The sequence below is a fragment of the Apium graveolens genome, chromosome 8, assembly GCF_009905375.1.
Source record: "Apium graveolens cultivar Ventura chromosome 8, ASM990537v1, whole genome shotgun sequence".
NCBI classification, from domain to species: Eukaryota; Viridiplantae; Streptophyta; class Magnoliopsida; order Apiales; family Apiaceae; genus Apium; species Apium graveolens.
Genome location: NC_133654.1, coordinates 216,169,318 through 216,180,133, shown reverse-complemented (window position 1 = coordinate 216,180,133; position 10,816 = coordinate 216,169,318).

Genomic DNA, 10,816 nt, shown 5'->3' with positions numbered 1-10,816 from the left:
TTGAACTTTTCAAAGGCCTCAGACTTGTGTTTCATCAAACACATATCCGAATCCAGATCTATCATCTATGAAAGTAATGAAGTATGAAAATCCACCCATGGCTTGCGTAGACATTGGTCCACATACATCTGTGTGTACCATTCCTAGCAAATTTGCAGCCCTCTCTCCATGTCCACTAAATGGAGACTGCAGTGCCACTATAAAGTGAGATTTTCATCATCCCTTTTCTTTTATTAGTTTGTTCAATCTGAAGTAAATTATGTCACATATATTCAGACCATTATTTAAAGTACCACGTCCATAAAGAATATTATCTCTAAGAATAGAACATTCATTATTCTCAATAATAAATGAAAATCCAGCCAAGTCTAACTTGGGAATAATATTCCTCACAATCGAGGGAACAAAATAACAATTATTTAAAACAATGGTCTTGCCCGTAGGCATATGTAAATGAAATGATTCTACATCTACAGCAGCAACTCTTGCTCCATTTCACATCAGTAGAATCACCTCCTCTTCCTCAAGAGTCCTACTTCTCCTTGGTCCCTGCAACAAATTGCAGATTTGAGAACCACAGGCGGTATCGAATACCCAAGTAGAATGACATATTCACTTCTATCATGAACATACCTGAATCAGAAGCGGTAGTCTCACTACCCTTCTTCTTCAATTCTGCAAGGTAAACCTTGCAGTTCCTCTTCCAGTGCCCCACCTTGTTACAGTAAAAGCAAACAACTTTGCTCTTGGGGTCTTCAGCTTTTGGTGGAACCGGCATTTTCTCACCTACTTTCTTCTTCTTGGAAGAGTTCCTCTTCCTTTTCTTAGGATTGGAACCTTCACCAATTAGAAGAACAGAACTCTTCTTAGGGGGAAAATTCGATTCCGCAGTCTTCAACATGTTGTGGAGTTCAGGCAGGCTGACATCCAACTTATTCATGTGAAAGTTCACAACAAACTGCGAGAACGAACTCGGAAGCGATTGCAAGACCAAGTCTTGGCTCAGCTCCCCATCCATTGCAAAACCAAGTTGTCCAAGACGTTCAATCAAATTGATCATCTTAAGTACATGGTCATTCACAGATGATCCCTCAGACATCCTACAACCGAACAACTCCTTCGATATCTCATATCGAGCTGTCCTCCCCGCCACATCATACAACTCTTGTAGATGCATTAGGATAGTGTGAGCATCCATATGCTCATGTTGCTTCTGTAGCTCAATGTTCATGGAAGCTAGCATGATGCATTGAGCAACATTCGCATCATCTATCCACTTACGATACACAACGTGTTCATCATTATGTGCATCACTAGCAGGTTCAGTAGGCTTAGGTGAGTCAATCACGTATTCCAGCTTCTCAATCCTGAGAACAATTCTCAAGTTTCGAAGCCAGTCAGCATAATTAGGACCAGTCAATTTGTGAGCATCCGGTATGCTCCTGAGTGATAGTGCAGAAGACATAACGTACAAAGTAAATCTGTAAATGATAAACACATAACAACACTTAGCAAATATTCGATTTTATTTCAAAAACACTATATGAATCGGGTCTTTATTCATAAGAGGCTCCCACTAGTTTTCCTAATTTATTCAACCCCCTACGTGAAAAATTAAGCATTCATAATGCTAGTGGGAATAGGGATCCTACATTCCATTACACGACCCCGGCTGTAGCACGAACCGCCATGTAATGTTCAATAGGCAGACAACTCTTGTCAATTACATCTCATGTTATTCCCTAATCAAACTTTAGCCTCTTGAATAATTGAGTCTCGGCTGTAGCACGACAAACTCAATATTCTAAGTCAAGTCTAACCCAACATTCCGTACAGTTGAATCAGTCCCCAAAGGCCCACGGCTGTAGCACGTACCGACCTTTAGATTCTTATTCAATGTACACATCTCTATGTAATAGACAAGTATTTCTTATTTCGAAATCAAAGCCCTCGGCTGTAGCACGAACCGACAATGATTCAAAAATAAGAACTACTTTTCTATCATGTTGGAAGGCTATGACCGACACAAGCCCGTTGTGTCATTGGCCAATTACTACTTGATATTATTTAATTTTAGAGGGATTATATTACGTTACAATCATAATCATATTATAAAGAGATTCTTCCTTTTAAATTAAATATTTCAAATCAATAATCAATAATCAGACGATTCCCAGATCGGGTGGAGCATTGTCAAGAGGCGTCACTTAATAACCCTTTCTTACAGATAGAAATCTGTTGTTGACAGAATCATCCTTTCTCTCATATCGAAAATTCATATTCAATTACGTGTTTCATAAACACAAGAATCTCATGATTGTATTCATAATATTATTATTTAGGTTATGAAACAATTTCACTATACTAGGTTGTCTAACAAACGCCTTATGTTTATTCAAGTTCACCTAAATCTATCATCGCATGATAAACTAAGCATATATCACATATATAAACATGAATAAACATCAAGGTAGGCATGTTACATCATCTAGCACATTCGTCTAAGCAATATACATCTCTATGTATCACATGAAGTATTTAAAAGCAATTTAAACAGTTAAAAAACAACTTTAAAACACTTCATGGAAATATAAACAGTTCAAAACTTTTATATAAACTAAAATTGATCACTCCATTAGATTCGTCTCGAAAAAACGAATCCAACGGTATATTGCACGCCTAAAACGGAGTTACGAAACTCCCAGAAAATCAATTTTAAAATCAACAGAGGGCTGTAACGCATTCCGGGAATGCGTTACAAGCCCTGTAACGCATTCTGGTGATGCGTTACACCCCTTTTAAGCCATTAAAGGGTGTAACGCATATCACGAATGCGCAACAGGCCATTTCCGCGCGCGTGCGCCACACGCGCCCGACAGCAGCCGCTAATTCTGTTCCCTGCTTTGCTCACTCACGTGTCAGACTATACCCTGTACCTATGTCTTCTTACTCCGGTGCAATCACAGACAGCAGAAAAAGCAGCACAGCAACAGATATTTGCAGATGTACAGATAAAGCAGATAATATATATATATATATACAACATATTATATATATATATATGATTAATTAATTACGAATTTAAATTTATGAACTTCAAAAATTCATAATAAAAAATCTATACATCCTAAAATTATGGAAAAAATACCCAGACGATCTACAACACTTGTGGAACCCAGATCAACACTCAAAACTATTCTGAGAAACGATTTCTCATCAGACAAAATTAAACCATAATATAACTTGTAAAAATCATAATTAATTCATACAAGCACATAAAATTCTGAAATTTTTACCACAGATCTATATGCATACAACCTATGCTCTGATACCATTGTTGGATTTTAAATCGCAGCGGGGCATGGAAAAACACTTTTACACACACAAAATCCAAATAAAAGTATATAAATCATGAATAAAAATTCGAGGGATCGAATCTAACCTTTTAAAATAATTCGGAGACAACGATCAGAGATCCTTAGCAGTTGCTCCTCAAGTGTGAAGCACTCCACCGGTATCCACCAATAAAACGACTTTTAGGAGGAGGAGGAGGTGGAGAGAATTTGGTTTTCTGAAACTTTTGGGTTTCTGGGGTTAGAATAAAATAGGGTCTATAATAGTGTATTTATAGGCAAAATTTTCAGCTAAAATTTTCCCATAAATAATAATATTATTATCCCATTTATTATTCTCATTAATAATTAAAATACCTTTTAATTATTAATCCTTTTTCTAAACACTTTAGAAATAATTCTCTCTCTTGATTTAATTTCCAAAAATTAAATCCTTAATTAATAATATTAAGAACTTTTCTTAATTAATTTATAATCAATTAAATCTCATTTAATCAATTATTAAATTTGCCAATTAATTATTTATTTTACAAATAAATAATTATTAGCCATTATTAATTAATTCCTCCACCATAAAATCATTCTCTTTTTATGGTGTGACCCTGTAGGTTCAATATTAAGCCGGTAGTAGAAATAAATAATAATAAAACTATTTTATCATTATTTATATAAATTCTCTAATTTATTAAATATGATTAATTAATTAATCACATTTATTCTACATCATGAGTGATGCTTCTCAACATATCGCGACTATCCGGATAATATGAATTCACTGCTTAGAATACCAAGAACCTATCAGTGAATAGTTACCGTACAATAAACTCCTTCTACCCTACAATGTCCCGATTAAATACAAGGCATGGATCTCGTGTCAAGCCTATCTAATTCAATCACTTGCTTACCATCTATTATGCGTAGTTCTATGCAAATTAGAAACTCCTTTCTAATTTCATTTACTCTGGCCAGAGATTCCTGAACTAGCATAAGTGGATCAGCCTTGAACATTCGCTTCCTTCACTGGAAGGGGTAGATCCTTTATTGATCATACACTATCTTCGTGTACAAATTCCTATACCCAGAAGAGCCCTAATAATTGTCCCTGGAGACTAAGAACTAAACCAAAGCATAGTTCAGTGTACACAAGATGACTATGATGACCTCAAGTCTAAGGATACTTGTACAACTATCACTAAGCGAACAACTGCTGACACGTGAGTGAACTCCATCAGTTGTTCAGCTGGGCGAGTCATGTTCAGTGAACTTATTCCATAATAAGCACCTACATACTAGCTATAGTGTCACCACACAAATGTCTATGAGAACAGACATCCTTCATAATGAAGCAAGCATAGTATGTACCGATCTTTGCGGATTATTAATTACCAGTTAGTAATCCTATGACCAGGAACTATTTAAGTTTAGAGTTATCATCTTTTTAGGTCTCACTATTATGATCTCATCATAATCCATAAAAAGCTTTACTCTAAACTATGGTATATCTTATCTAAACACTTAAATAGATAAAGCCCGTAATAAAAACAAAACAAGTCTTTATTAATATCAATGAAATCAAAACAGATTACATAAAAGTTATTCCTAAATCCTAATACATGATTGGACTTAGGACATATTCCTTTCAGCTCCAAGGCCATGAGTGCATAGTTTCCAAATTCTTCATCTTCATCATTTTCAGAGTCATCCCAACTTTTACCTTCTGTAATATAAGCTTTGTTTTGCTGTTTCTTCAGAAGAGCTTCATAATTTGCTTCAAGTTCAAGATAAGCTTTATCCTTCTTTGCTTTCTTGGGTTTCCTGCATTCTATAGCAAAATGACCCAACTCATCACAGTTGAAGCACCTTATCTTAGATCTGTCAACAGATCCAGTTTTATAGCAAGTTTTGCTTTCAGAAGTGTACTTCCCTTTTCCTTTCCAGCTGTTGTCTTTGTTGAAAGACTGTCCTTTACCCTTAAAGTATTTTGGCTTCTTTACTCTAATGTTAGAGAATTTTCTAGCCAGTTAGGCCATTGACTGATCTAGTTCATCCAGTTTATCAAGAGTGTGGAACTCATCTTCTTCCAATTCCAGAATGACTTGTTCCTGTGAATCATTTGTTCTTTGCTCACTTGTTGAGGCAATTGGAGTTTGAGATTTTGGCTCATCATTAGATGTTTGGCCTCATTGACAATTAAAGCAATTGAGCCATCTAAAACATGTCCTTGGCCAGATCTCAATGACTTCCTTTGAATCATTTCTAGTTCATATGTTTTGAGAATTCTATATAGAACTTCCAGTGTTATTCTGCTCAAGTCTCTCCCTTCCTGATTGCTGAGATTTTCTGCTCTAAATGATCAGGGAGAGTAAGCAAGAATTTAGGTTCACATCTTCAGCTTCATAATATTTGTCATGAAGTTGTAAGTCATTTATCAGCTTATTGAATATTTTAAACACATCAGTAATGTTTTCCTTTGGCTTTGCCATAAAACCCTCTTCCCATGAAATCAGTATTCTTCTTTGGTTTGACCTAACTTCTTCAGTTCCCTCACACAATATCTCTATCTTTTCCTTGATCTATTTTGCTACGTCACAGTTGACAATGTTGTTATACATTACATTGTCAAGTGACTCAATTAAGATTAACTGCAAGCCACTATCCAGGGAGATTTCTCTTTCTCAGGCTCAGAGTATTCTACAGGGTCCTTAGGAGCATAATGAGCTAGAATAACCATATTTCCATCTATAGATTCCTTAACTCTAACCATAGGAGTGAAGGGCCCATTCTTGAGGATCTGAATGTAGAGTGGATTGGCTATCCTGATAAACAGCATCATTTTCTTTTTCCAAAGAGTATAATTAGCTTTGTCAAAGGTAGGAATTTTGATGCTACTAATTTTCTGTGTATTCATTCTTCCAAGATCTTGAATCTGTTTACTTTCATATTTTACTTTGATACCACTTGTTAGTAAACGAATAACACACAGAGGGGGGGGTGAATGTGTTTTTCTATTTTTGAGCTTTTCTTCAATATTTTTGGTTGAAAAAATTAAATTTAATCTTGTAGAGATGATGTGTTAATGCAATAAATAAACATGCAATAAACAAGAACATAATCTTTTCGAAACTCACTTAATTTTTATATTAAAAATTAAGAATGTTTTGCTACAAAATTTCTAGGCTCTTTGTTTAAAGAGCTTAGCTTCTTCTTGAGAGAGTTACAAGATTTCTATCTAAATTGTTACTTCTGATTGAAGGACCAATGTTAACTTTATGATTCAGTTAACAGCTGGTTTACACAGTGTATAATAAGACATGCTATTAGCTTTTCTAAACTATCACTTGACATTTCTATTTATAGAAAAGTAACTCTTCCATTTCTAGCTTAGCATATCTTTAGCATCCTGTGATTATCTTGATCTTCCTCTGTCAGTTAATCTTCATCATTGATCTTACACATTCTTCAAGCTGCTTTTTGTAGACTTGTCAATCCAGTTGGTTGGATTGTTTGTTGATTGTTAATCCGGAATATTGAACTGGTCTGTGATTTTGTACTTTGAGAATTTCACTCGAGATCTCCAATTAGGCATATAGAGATATTGACATCTCGATAAGTATAATGACTTATCGAGATCTCTAATGCTCTAGTGAATTTGACTTATAGAGGTCTCTGAGTTCTCGAATGAAACTTTGGCTTCTCGAGATCTCTCAGCATCATGTCTTCACTTTGACTTGTTAACAACTTAGAGTTCTCTAGTGAAGATGACTTATCGATATCTCTGATTTTTCAAGTGAACTTTGACTTATCGATAACTCAGAGTTCTCTAATGAATGTAGACTTGCCGATAACTCTGAGTTCTCTAGTGAAGAAATGACTTATCGATATCTCCAAGCTTCAAGTCTTCTTGACTTGTCGATATCTCTCTGAGTTCTCTAGTAGCTTTCCTAACTTCTCGATAAGTCATTTGGAGTTCTCGAATGACTTCTCTATAACACTAAATCTGTGACTTGTAGAGATCTTGACTTAGAGTATTTTTAACCAAACAGATTTATTCAACTCCGAGCTTCTTCAAAATTCTTATGAGGCATGATCACCTTGATCTTCTTCCAGATAGAATCCTTAGGCTAGATACTGTTTCAGGAAAAAGACTATAGTCTGCTCATTTGCATTTTTACAGACTTTAAAATGTTACAAGTACAAATACAAACTAAGATAACAATACAACTTACTTAGGGTTGTCAATATGACTTAGTCTTGTTGAGATACAGGAATGTCTTGCACAACAATCTCCCCCAATTTGTGAGGAGATTGCTTAACACACATTCATGCCTGTTAACAAGACTAACACCAAGCTTAACAGATTATGAAATGTAACAGTTCATTATTCTCCTTAGATTAGATGTCCATTTAGCTTTACTTCACACTTTAATCAGGAACACTAATGATGTTGTCCTCTTCAGTAATCTTTGACATCATCACTTTTATATTACAGGATCTAAGTCATTTTCTTAGTGTAATCCATATAGAAATTGAGGTGAAGTTAGTAGCTTGAAATGGGTTTGTGGGTTTTTTCCCCCATTGATTAAGTAAAGAGGGGTGTTGTGCTTTATAAAGTACTATATGCAAGAGTAGTATACCAACTACTAAGGCATGTGGGTGTGCATGGTATTATTGTGTGCCTCACGCACACACACACACACATGTCGTCGCCTCACCATGTCACGACTCCAAGTCGGGTCGAAGGGCGATTTGGGCGAATGTCTCAGCGTCACGCGTATGCAAGGCGACCTGGGCGATTAATTTTACTGCTTGTTTAATTAAAATAATTACTGACTTGTTATATTATTTTCATCTGAATATTGAATCTGTGTAACATGAAATATCAGTATTTGCTGATCAGAATTTCTAACTCTGATTTTCAGGAATTAATACTGATCAGCCTTGGATCAGGATTTGCTTGCTAAAGATGTTAGATCCTGACGTGCCTGGATCAGGATTTGCTGAATGCAAATACTGATGGGTTGGATGTATCAGGATTTAAAAAATCTTGATACTGACTGTTACATTTCAGTTTTTTGGAAATATTCTATTAAATGCAATTTAAGTCATAATATTTTTTTAATTAATGTATATCTTCAGTTACGTTTTTGTTTTATATAACATACAGACTAAAATGTCTGGAAGAGATATACGTCAATCACAAAATTGTGAAAGCTTCTATCTCTCTCTCCCTCTCTTTCTCTCCTCCATAATATACAAATCAGAGCATAGGTTTTCTGGGCGAACTGAGGTCAGGTCGCTGTTGAGCTATACAGATCTGTGGACGAATTACTCTGTGATGTTCTATCCTGAAAGTGATATTGCTGCAACCCAGCACAACGTAAGTTGGGCAATAATCTCTTCAAGAACATTCTAGACTTCTCGAAGACTAGGCGCCTCAGCTGTTCATAGTTATTACATATTGGTTAAAGCTTCTGTTAGAGTTAAGTGTTCTATCCTCTCTTTGTCAATTCAGTTACTCATATATCTTGTTGTTTTGCCTTTGTGTTTTGTTTCGTTATTTGGTTTAATTTCCTGTTCTTGCTTAATCCTGATTATATATAACTACCTCATTGTTGTGCATATTGTTAGTTTATTATCCAACAATATTGAAGAGATTATTTGTTATATTGTATAATTAGCAAGATGGTTAACAAAATTGTTGATGTTCAGAAAACTGTTGAGACCAGTTCCGGGTCTGGTGTTACTGCATCCATTGATTGGACCACTTATCGTTTTCCCCAGCCAATTGATTTATCGGGTATGCCTGATAAATTTAGTGGTGGAGCTTCTTTTTCTCGTTGGAAAAAAAAATAAAGATCTGGTTGACGGTTAAGGGTATATGGTCAATGGTGCAGTATGATCCTCCTGTGTTAGATCAAGAGAAGGCTGAGTCTGTTAAGGCTTATGCTTTATGGGCTGAGAAGGATGGGGTGTCTAGGGCAGCCATTTTGGTAGCCTTGGCGAATACCTTGTTCGATGTGTATTCATATGATGCCTATACTACTAAACTCTTGTGGGATAAGATGGACCAAACCCAAATACTGATTCTCAAGGACTTGAGAAGTTGTTGTGCAAGACATGCCTGTACTTTAACAAGACTAAGTCAAATTGACAACCCTAAGTAAGTTAAATTGTAATCTTAATTTGTATTTTGTACTTGTAACATTTAAAGTCTGTAAAAATGTCGAAAGAGCATATTGGAGTCTTTTTCTGTAAACAGTGTCAAGCCTAAGAATTCTATCTGGAAGAAGATCAAGAAGATCATGCCTCGGAAGAATTATGAAGAAGCTTGGAGTTGAATAAATCTGTTTTGAGAAAAATATTCTAAGTCAAGACCTCTACAAGTCACAGATTTAGTGTTATAGAGAAGTCACTCGAGAACTTCAAATGACTTATATAGAATTCAGAAAAGCTACTAGAGAACTCAGAGATATCGACAAGTCAAATTAAAGACATGAAGATTGGAGATATCGACAAGTCAATTCTTCACTAGAGAACTCAGAGTTATCGACAAGTCAACATTTATTAGAGAACTCTGAGTTATCGATAAGTCAAATTTTACTAGAGAACTCAGAGATATCGACAAGCCAAAGTTCACTAGAGAACTCTGAGGTATCGACAAGTCAAATTTTACTAGAGAACTCTGAGTTATCAACAAGTCAATATGTCACTACAGAACTCAGAGATATCGATAAGTCAAAGTGAAGATATAAAGATTAGAGATCTCGATAAGCCAAATTCTCTTATAGAGAACTCAGAGACCTCTTCAAGTCAAATCAACTATGGAGTATTAGAGATCTCGATAAGCCAATATACTTATCGAGATGTCAAGATCTCTATTTGCCTAACTGGAGATCTCGAGGTAAAATCTCAAAGTACAAATTGCAGATCAGTTCAATATCCTAGATCAACAATTAATAAACAATCCAATCAGTTGGATTGACAAGTTTACAAAAAATAGTTTGAAGAGTGTGCAAGATCAAGGGTGAAGATTAACTGATAAAGGAAGATCAAAGTTAACACAACTTCAAAAGCCTGTGAAACTGCTATTGTGATTAAATCGAAGATTAGCTCAAAGATATGCTAAGCCATAAATGGAAGATATATTTTTCCCAAAATGGAAATGATAAGTGACAGTTTACTAAAGAAAAAAGCATGTCTTATTGTACACTGTGTAAACCAGAAGTTAACTGTGATATAAAATTAACACTAGTCCTTTGTTGGAGAGTAACAACTTAGATCAGGAATTCTTGTATTTCTCTCAAGTAGAAGCTAAGCTCTTTATCAACAAAGAGCCTAGAAATTTTGTAGCAAAATATTCTTAATTTTAATATAAAATTAAGTGAGTTTTGAAAGATCTGTGTTATTCATAGTTGCATATTTAATTTCTGTTATAACACATCTTACTACAAGATTTGATATAC